Here is an 11,326-nt window from a genome sequence, read left to right on the forward strand (position 1 = left end):
GGAATTTTTTGTTTGTTTGTTTGTTTTTAATGCAAGGAGCAGGAGATGCACACAAATCTCAAACACTGTGTATGTCTGTCTTAGCACAGCAAGTTGGAGATGTGACCTTTCATCTGTTTGATATCAGCTATAACTATTCAGTGTTAAGTCCAGAATGAATCAGATGGGATAAAGGGTGGGAGATCCACTTTTTTCTCATATATCTCAGAAATATAAAAATGACTTTTCAATTAGGTAGAGATGGGTGAGCACCATCCTGCTGCACAGAAGACATTTTGCCCAAGGACAGGTTGCATATATTTTGCCACTTCATTGGCTGGTGCTGCAGTGCTTAATTCATTTGTTTGATTACAATTTGAGGTAGTGCGCAAGCACCGAGCTATTTGTTTCAGGGGTAAGGTGACTGTGGGCAGGATATGGCATGATTAGGTACTTGTGAGCAGCACTGATGAATAAAAACATAAATGTAGAGACAAGAGGCTCTTCAAGATAATGATCACAGAGGGTGGGATTTAGAGAGCTGACCAAATAACACTGAAGATCTATAAAGTACTTTTGACATTGCTGGTGATTGGAACTTGCTGCAATTACCAAAGCATGAGACAACTGTGAATAGGACTTGCTGCCTGGCTCTTACAAAGTAGCACCTGATTATTTCCAGCTACGTCAACAAGACTGAGACTGCATACAGAGCCTGAATCATTATTCTTCCAAAAATATCAGAGGGGCAATAGCCTGTTGTCTCTAGGCATGGAAGGTAATGGTTATTTATCTTTATTTTATTTATCTTTCCCAGTGCAGCTACTGAGCTGTACTTCCACCTTCAGGCACACTTTGCAGCTTGCCATGTTAGTGTCCACGGAACCTGTGTGATTATTATTTTTTTGCACCACACAAGTTGGCAGAGCTCTATAAATGATCATTGCTATAACTAAAATGTCAAGGTGAAATTTCGGCTCCACAAAATTGAGCTTTGCCCTTAACTTCACAGAGACCAAGCTGTTAGCTCCTTTTCTGTTGCTGCCATCAGTTCAACCTCACAAAGCTGAATCATAATCTCTATTGGATTCAGGTGCAGCAGTTTAACGTGCCATTGCTCCTGGCCCTAGGTGTTGTTGCTCTGCCACCATTTATTGCCCCATGGTGAGGGCTGGAATAGGAACCACAGTCAATCCAACTGCTTCAGATAAATCTGGCAGGAAACTTGAACGAGAGCTCTTGGATGGATGTTTAGCTGGTCAGATCTTGTTCTCAATTTTGTCTGCAGTCCCTGCAGGAGTTTGAAGCTGGCCAGAAAGCAAAACTGGGCTCTTAAACCTTAATACATCAGCTTAATAACTAACATGCTTATAGTTTCAAGGGATTTTGCAAGGGATCAGCAAATATGTCAGTCTTCATGGAGCATAAATTTTTGCACTAGGTTGTGCATCTGAAGAAACTCAAATGGAAAGCACATATACCAGAACACACACACAAAAATATTTAAAGTGAGAAGCCAGTACATTAGAAGATAGGTAGAAAAACAGCTAGTGCCTTTGTTGGTGTGCTGGTATTCCTCCTTATTGTACTGGCATCACTGTTTAGCCTCAAACAAGTTAGCGGCTCCTGTACATATGTTGCTTTAATTCAAAAAAGCACAAATGTAAATCTGTAGGTTGCAGTCAGGTCACTAGAATTTGACTAAAATCAACAGGATTCAGCTGAAACCTCTTTAGAGCCCATCTTGTTCTGTTAATACTTTAAGAAATTTTACCAGGAGGGACAAACGTCTGTGTGTGCTCATTCTGTGTGGTTGCTCTTTCACAACGTTAGGTAACTTGCAGCAGTGATGTCATGATCTAAATCAACATTTGAAGAGGACAACAGATTCTTCATTCATTTCTTGTGTACCTGGGACAGAGCAGGAGGAGGTGGACAAATAAGTACCATGAACATGATTGCACCATAATGACTGTGGAGAAGCACCAACATGCCCAGAGCCTTCTAGAGATTTCCAAATGAAATCCTTAATCTACTCTCAGGCCTAGTTCAGAGGTCACTCACATCTTGAAATGTCCATCTATTGTGTTTTCTCAGTAAAATAATCATTAACAAAGAGTGCATCCATTTATGTTCTGGGTTAAGTGTGGAGGTCTCTGAAGAATGACCCCATACTTGTAGTAGGCTAAAATGGTTTTGGTTTTAATCTAATGTTGAAGGGAGGTATTGCTGGAAAAGTTCAAATATGACCTCTCAAAGATTTTGAACATACATGAATGATAGAAATCTGTTCTTCAGCCTAGCCTGTTCTCCTTTTCATAATCTGCAATTTTACAGTAAGCAGTGAATATAGTCCAAAGACATCAAAGAGCCAGAATTGTGCCTGAAGCTGTTAGTTCTAAGATGAAAAAGCCCAAAAGCTTAAATTTACAGCCCAAAGGAATCTAACTCTCCAGAACCTTTAAATAAAGGAGCTCAAGCACAAACTAAATAATGTTTAAAATCCTATTACTGATTTGGAAAGTAACTCATTTAAGAGGATTATTCTAGCACCATGTGTGCATCTGCCTTGCATTCATTTAAAATTTAGACTGATTTGCAGTTTCTTGAAATTATTCCACTTTAATGGTCACTTCTGACATTTTGTTACATTTCTGCGAAACCACAGGGGAAGGCATCTCAAGACAGAACCTGATCTATCTCTTTGCACAATAAATTATAGACAATCAGCCATTTTTCTATTCGAATGTTAAAAAAAAAACCTTGCAAGAAGTGAGATAAAAACTACAATGGGTCTTGCTTGCTTGAAGAGAACCTACTCACTGGACCTTTGAAGGTTCATCTGCCATTAGTCATCAAAATAGACCTACTCTTTACTTCTGCTATATAAAAATATATTACAGAGTAATGATAGCGAGCCAGAGTAACCTCATATGCCATGATAAATGACAAGACTTCCAAGGTATTCAAAGCATTATCAGAATCCATTTCATACCTCATCTGTTATTATAAGCATAAAATGTGCAAATGTTCCCCACTGCTGTAAATGTCAGTATGCTGGGGGCAAATGCTTTGATTTTCTATCAGCAAATAGTGTTAAATTATATAGTGTTTAATCATGTGTAGTGAAAACGATGAACTTTAAGAATTAATTTCTTTCAGATGACTCCATCTGCAGTTCTCCTGGAAATGGGCAACATCACTGATAAAATCCCAAAGACAACTTTCACAGCCTGGAGGTTTCATGCTGTTTCAAGGATAGAGCACTAAAATACAAAAACATTTGGACATCAGAATTATTTTGGTTGAAGGAATCAGCTGTTTTAGCATTGATTTTGAAAGTTAATTTTGAAAATAAGAACCTTTATATAAAATATTTCTGATGTCTTTAAGGGCACTGGAGTGATTTGCGTTTATAGAAGAAACCACATTGCCCAGACTGATACAGCCTCAGAACTGTAATTGCTAAATAAAGCTGTTACATTTACCAGGCCAGATTGTAAGTGGTTGTAAAGTAGGAGTAACTGTAGGTATGTGGCTTGACATCAGGCAAGAATCGCACCGTCAGTCTCCACCTGTTTTCTCCAAAAGAAAAAGTGCAGGTGAAGGTGTAGAGGTCACACATGGAGGAGCCTCCTCCAAGGAGTAAGAGAATGTGAATCTTCAAATACAAGACATAAGGAAGATACTATGGCTAGTATCTTAGCAACAGATGAAACTAAAAGACAAACTGTACAGAGAAATCAGTTAGCCAAGTCTCATCTTTCTTAAAGAGAGATGGTTTCCCTGGTTTGTATTTATTTCGTATTTCTGATGCTGGATTTTTTGTCATAGCATTTGAAATTACAGGATGTTTTGTTATTGTAGTCACCATTTTTGGTTTCTGCTGATGGTAGCTGCATTTTTAATTTTGGATCAGTAAACATTATTAGAGCTATTTTATTAACACACGCTAGACTTGAACCACAAGTTGGAAAAGACAGTAGAGTTGTCTTGTGAAATCAGGGTTTAGGCTACTCCTGGTAAAAGAGGACTGTGCTGGATGAAGTCTTCCGAAATGGAGAACAAAACTTCTGCAACATTCAGTGGCATGGAAATACAGTGCCCTGTATGCACCAAGTGGGAAAATTTCTGTTTTTCACATTCTTTCCTAATTAAATTGGCTTCATACTTTCACTACATTCTATCTAAATTTTCTAAATCTCTGTTTAATGTCTGGTATACAGAAAATGATATTTTTTATCTAAATCAATGAAAATGGAAAATTTATTTCATCATTTATTTCATTCCATTTATTCAGCCATTTCAGCCTTTTGCAATATTTATATCATGAAGCAAAATTAAAAGGCATTTGGTAAGTTTTCAAAATACCATGTCATGCTTTTGGTACAAACAGATGCAGACATTTTGAAGCAAAACTGGGTTTACTGAGTTAGTCGAATACTAAGATAATATATTAATGTATATGTCAGTACATCAAAGCTTCAGTCTTAATTTGCTGCTGTTTATAATACTTGCAGAGCCTATTGCTTGTTATTATTCCTGTCACCACTAACACTCGTGACAGTGACCACAAACACCAAAAGTTTGGAAAGCTGTTTTCTTGGAAGTATGTTCTTTGACACACACCATTTGTTACATATAATATTGTTTTATTCTCATACTGGAAAGCTACAGGCACCTACAGAAAAACAGGAACTAGGCTAATGTGCAATTAGTTAGATTTGATTAAAAAAAAAAAATCTTCCTCCCTCCTCCACTTATGCCATCCACGCCACGTATTCACTAATTACACCCCCCCAAACTTATTATGTCCTTTTAACTTATTATACCTCCCTCCCCACTTAATACGGCCTCTCATATGTTATTACCCCCCTCGGCACTTATCACACCCCCACAACTAATTAGTCCCCTGCCACATATCACGCCCTTCCCCCTCCACGTAATCTATTACTCACACTGGCGCTTACCATGCGCCCTCCATGCCTACCTTCTCCTCGGACTAGTTACTGCTCCTTCCAACCTATCACAGCATCACTGTGGTGATGGTTCCAACCTCAGCCAGGTTGGAAGGGACCTCTGGAGATCACCTAGTCCAACCATCCCGCTCCAGCAGGGTCACCTAAGAGCACATTGCACAGGATCGCATCCAGGCAGGTTTTCATTATCTCCAGAGAAGAAGACACACAACCGCTCTGGGCAACCTTTGCCAGTACTCTGTCATCCTCATGGTATAGAAGTTTTTCCTGATGTTCAGACAGAAGTTCCTGTGTTTCAGTTTGTGCCCGTTGTCTCTGTTTTGCCATTTCTTTCTTTTTTTTTCTTTTATCTATTTTCTTTGGTGAATAATGAAAATCTTTTCAAGGGTTCATAAGGGATAGCAAATTATTCAGAATCCCCTAATTGCTTTCATTCAAGAAATTCTATTTATTGAGCTCTAATCAATTGCCTGTCAGCATAGAAATGATTCTTCCAGCTCACAAAACACAAAACATAGAATTTATTATAAAAAATAGTAATATTAGCTTGTGTATAGCTTGTTCCCTGTGAGAAATGGTAATAGTCCAAATCTGCCAAACAAGTAAATATTGGGAAAGAGGAAAATGAACAATTCCCCTGCATTTCTGAACAACAAACCATACGTAAGTAGCTTTAAATAGATTCCAGTAAATCTGTGGCTTCAGATATTGAAGCTGTCTGCCTGTCGTCAACAGTAAGGTTTACAGGTCTTGTTATTTGCTGAACACCCTCTCCAGGCCTTTCAGGGCCTTTTATTTTGATACCTGACCTGGAGGTGACTCAAGGGCATTTTTTAATTAGTATCTTGAGGTTAAAAGACACCTGCTACTGAGTGGGGGCTTCCCGAACCAACCTCAAGGGATGCGCGGCCATTAGAGCAGAGTTCCCTACGTGAGGATGATGCAGGTGCCGATGGCAAAATGGATAATGGGCTCCTAAAATAGAAAGAAACCAGGCTTTGGGAGAAGTATCGTTTTCCTACAGCTGTCTAACTAGCCAACTACTAGTTTGTGTAACAGTTTCTCCCTGCCTGGAGGGGTAAGAGGTAGCAAGCGGTCCCATCCTGGGCCTCAGGAGGCCAGGTGGAAAGCAAAATGCCCCAGGCTTTCTCTCCACCAAGGAGGGCACACGTAATCCGAAGGTGTGCTGCCTGCTGTGCTCTGTGATGGTATTAAATAGCACTCTTAAATAAGAACAAAATATACAAATATCCTAAAACAAGAGGAGGTTGGCTTCTGCTGGGCTTGCCGGACGGGAGCGCGGTCCCCAAGGTCCGGCCTTGGGCAGCCTTCCCGGGCTCTCGCGTGTGCTTGGGTTTTGCCATCTTAGGAAAATAAACATGCTACTTTGGGGTGCCTCAGTTGTAGCTGCTGCTCAGCAATCCTAAAAAGCCAAAAATGCCTCTGAGGATGTGTGGAGCAGTCTCTCTACATTTCCATTCTCAGTCTTTTAAGTGGAAGTAGTAATTGTTTGCCCTACCTTGCACAAATATGAGAATAAGGATACTTACAGCTGTGAGTCGCTTGGATGCTAGCAGAAGTGGGAGAATCGTAAGAGGGCAGGACAGGCTGATGCCAAAAGTAGCGAGAGCCTAGATGGGCTTTATCAGTAGAAAGCCCCACTACTTTACAGTAGTTCATGAGAACTAACGTGATTATTTCTGAAAATCTGAAAATTTGTTCAGGAAATTTGTTCAGGAAATCTGAACAGATTCACAAAGTGCATGTTTTAAACAAACATTAATTTCAGCAGTTAACATCTCAAAAAAAAATTTTGGAATTAGCTTCCTGTGCAAGTACAAATATTTATCATGAATGTTTCACGTCCTGCCAGTGTAGCAGCTGACATCCATGACATTCAAATTCTTTCGAGTCTTGCCAGTCAGTATTAATGAGACATCAAATACTCAGATGGCACCTGTCCATTAAAGTAAATTGACTAGTTTATTGTCTGAAACGATGATGAGCCAAGCTTTGAACAACTTCTTGGAGAAGATCTCTTGATTATAGCCTTTGAGTTATTGGAGGGAGGTGGCTGACAGCTGTCCTTTCGGGTTTGGAAAGGATCAAATTAGACTGACTGCTAATGGATGATGCCACTCCAAGGAAAAGCTTGTGCTACAAGCTCGCAGATGATGCTTTGATCCATCTCTTGAACTGTAAGGCAAAGACAGGCAGGAGAAATCAGTAGGAGAGAGGAGTGTCCTGTTAATACCTGTAGACCTGTTAATAGTAGAGAGCTAGCTGCTCAGTATTATCTGGGATGTTTTTAATGGAGAAGACAAAAATCTGAATTTTAAATAATCCTCTGGAGTCTCCACTGGAGGTAGCAGGCAAGCCAAGGAGGGATCTATTCAAATTCGTGTGCCGAGTTGGCACTCTTGGAGATCCTTCCTTTCTCTGGGAAACTTTGAAGTGTCCCACTTTTCAGGTAAATAGCGAGCAATGTGGAGTGAGAACTCTCAGCCCTGTGGTACAAGGTAAAAAAAGGTCTTTTTTTTTTAGGATCAGTTATAAAGATTGATGCCCATTAATTGATGGTTTGACTTTTTAAAAAATGAGAAATATTACCCATATTCCCCATCCTTCCTAACAGTATCTGGGTTGTGCTTTTTCTTTTTTCTTTTTTCTTTTTTTTTTTCTTTTTCTTTTTCTTTTTTTTTTTTTTTTTTTGAAGAGTGACTCCTGCAGGTTTTTGCTGCACATATTGCACATTGCATACATTCACAAACACAAATTTACCAGCTTACCTACACCAGGAGCAAAGCCAAGCATTCCAGAAAAAGAATTTTCATCAGGGCAGCCAGATGGACAGGAGCAGCATTAAAAGCTTTCATCTTGGCCAGAAGCTAAGTACTAAAATGTATATAATGAATGGACAAGGGGAACAAAATAGCTACATTAGGAAGTCTGATATCTCAAAATAAATGTAGTTTAGGCTGTTCCAGGAAAACAAAATAGTTTCTCTGAACTTGCACTCAGCAGTGAATTTCTTGGTGTGCACTGGAAAGCCTGACTTCCCAAGTCAGTACATTGTAGAAGAGGGAGGAAGGAGGTAGAAAGTTTAAAGATAACTTTCCAGTGGTCATAAAAAAGGGATCCTTGTGGGCTAGTGTAGGTGTGACTCAGAGGCTACCAAGTTTCACACTTTGCTGTAAAATTTTACAGATGTCTCTTTCTGGGTCACCGTTTCTTGCACAGATGCAGCCCAACTTTATATAAGTTTTGTGAAATGAGGTCTCTCCTCATTAATTTTTCAGTTGCAATCCTCATCCGTTTCTTTTTCTTTGCCTTCCGATTCTTCTGCTTGGATGTTTTCCTTCTGCTGCTTATTTCTGAAGGAGGTATCTAGACAGGAAAAGCGAGAGCAGAACCAAGCCAGGCTAATTATCAGCTGCTTTAAGCTATTGTTTACCCTGCACAGGAACATATCTCGAATCGATGCCCGTTTGGATCATGAAAGCGTTGCTAGACCAAAGCCTTGACAGCCTGCCTAGGTCCCCTTTCACGGTCACCATTTCACTGCAAACAAGCCCCACTAAGAAGGGACGCTTCCCAGCGCCCGAGGTTTCTGCCCGCAGGGAGATCGTTAGAAACACATTTCTCACCGATTCCATGGAAGCAGAAACACCTTGTGAACGCTTTGAGGCAATGTAGCAGGTCTCAAACAGCAAGGGAAGAAATCAGGAAATACTCCTTCGTGCATCACATTTTATTTTTTTTAAGAAAAACAGAAAAATACAAATTATATGAAGAAATTAGAGGATGTTCACTGATCTCTTCCTCCTCCCTGTAATAAAACTACCTCTTACAGTAAGAGGTAAAATAGGTAATTACCTCCAGCTGCTGGGAAGGAACCAGGAAAAAAGGAAAAAAGGAAAAAAAACAAAAATCAAGGCCACATGCTGTCAAAGCTATCCTGTGCTCACGGGCACATACAGGCTCACTCATGTTTCTGTTCTGTCTGTAGGACCTTGGCTAAAGCCAAAACTAGTTAAAAAAAATCCTAGTTTACTTTTCCCTTTGTGAAGCACTTTGATCTGTTACAGTTTTTCTCTTATTGCCATTAAATGATATCAATAAATATTGCCCTGTATGTAAGGTGAGTTTAAAACCAGATAAAGAGCATTTTTTCCTACCTTTGTGATCCATAAAATGGGCATGGATTTCCATATAAATAACAATTTTTTTCAATCATCTCACTTCTTCCCTAATTTGCCAAACCACAAGCTCATAAATCAATACCCTCACTGACACTGCCGAGACTACTGCAACGGCTTGTACGTATACACAGGCACTCCTGAATATTCATGTCTAACATTCAAAAGTATTGTCATCCTAGAGAATGCTTTGATTTCATTAATATTGTTTTCTTACTGTGTCCAGAAAAGAGGAAAAATGTATACGGAAGTTTGCATGACCTTGTCTGTAAGGAAAGCGTAAAGGAATAGGCTTTGCTTAGACCAGACAGGGAAAGCTGCAGTCACAGTCTTCCCAAACGGGAAGGAGGGTTGCGAAGACAACTCACCCTTTAGAGTCAGGTGTATCCTGTGTCCAGTGCTGGCAGGAAGACAAGGAATTAGCTAAGTGTTCAGTAAATGCAATTCAGGTTAGATATTGGGGAAACAGTCTTTCTGGAACAGGCTATGAATATTGTTGCTTATGCAAACATTTGAATTTGCTCTGATTTCCATGACAGCAACATAGAAAGATTTGTACTGACTCTACCAACTATGAACTAAATCATAACTGCTGAAAGCTATAATTTGAGCTTATGTTTACAGTTAAAAACATACCTATATTGATTTGCCAAAAAAAAAAAAAAAAAAAAAAAAGGCACAATTACTTTGTAGCAACAGGAAAGCGGGATGTTTGATTAAACTCACTGCATCAACGTTACGGGCTCTCATTTGTTCGTCGCAGACTGAGGTATGACAGTGTCACCTAGCAACTTTTGATGGGCAATCAGACGTGCTGGTGCTGAACTGTATAGGGAAGACTATAAATAAATTAATTTACAAATTAATACTTTTTGTGAGTATCAAAAATGATGTGATCATTTGACATTAAGAGGAGTTTAACACTGTATAGGAGGAAAGGAACCAAAAAGTAATTCTCACCTTATATCAGTTATGTGCCAGGAGGATTTAAAATGAGCAATTGTGAAATATTGTAATGCCTTGGAGGCAGAAGTGTACATTTCCAATATCCCTGCTTTGGAATATATACATGTGTACATAAATATGCATTATGCATACATTTATGCATATACTTATTGTGCAATAATAAATATATATTGTTTTAGATTACCTCCATATTTTTCTAGGTACTTAAGTTATCAGGAAAGAACGGTTCGTCTGCTAAATTTTACATACCTACCAGTATATAAAATTCCTTATTCTTCAGTAAGTTCATACCTGCCATTGCTTTGCCAGCCCGTTTGTAGGATGAGATATGGAGTTACGCGCTGGTCTGTACCCCCGCTGGCCTGTGACGGTACCGTCTGCGCCTGAGACCTGTGTGATATGTTACCAGTCAGCCAGTGCAGAACAGCTAAAATATATATGTTTCTAGTCAGGTTGTTTCACCACTAAGTTTCTATCTAGATAGGCAGGAGCTGGATTCTGCTTTTCTTTCATTCTTTTCCATCCATCTTTCAACGCTGAAACTCCATCAATTCTTCTGCAAACGCTAACCACGGTCTGTCATTCCAGCTGTTGTTAAAGGCAGAGGGATTTATCTTCCCACAAACAGTTGTGTTTCTCTGGTAATGAAATCTAGTAACTTCCTGTTGAAATACTGCCACCAGGGGCACCTAGGTGTAGCAGATAATTCTCTGGATTTGGAATTATTTATTCAGCTGTTAACTGATACGATGTTCTGCAAAATTTACTCTGGTTTTTGGCTGACGGCTCAGCTGTGGTTATCATCATGTCAACTAGATAGTTGATCTATAACTTAAACTTCTGAAAGGTCAAAATTAGGAAAAGCTGAATTAGGCCTAATGGTTTACAAGGAGGAGGCTTGAGTATTCCAAGTCGCAGAGGCAGGATCTAGGCTCTCCACTGCATTGCTGAAAAGGTACAACATGATTTGCAGTGGATGGTCTATATTGAATTTGAACTATTAAAAGCTTCATGAAAGACAAAAATTTTAGTAACTAGACAGGGAACTTCCCTAAGAATTATCAGATGCACAATGCACCTGTGCATCTGCTAAAAGTAAGGGAAATAGAAGTTGTAGCAATTTTAAGAGAAGAGAAGAGTGGGTATATATTACATATCATTGCCCAGCTATATTTGTAATATTTTGTCTTCAGCAACCTGGCC

Source organism: Rhea pennata, chromosome 14 (genome assembly GCF_028389875.1).
Source record: "Rhea pennata isolate bPtePen1 chromosome 14, bPtePen1.pri, whole genome shotgun sequence".
NCBI classification, from domain to species: Eukaryota; Metazoa; Chordata; class Aves; order Rheiformes; family Rheidae; genus Rhea; species Rhea pennata.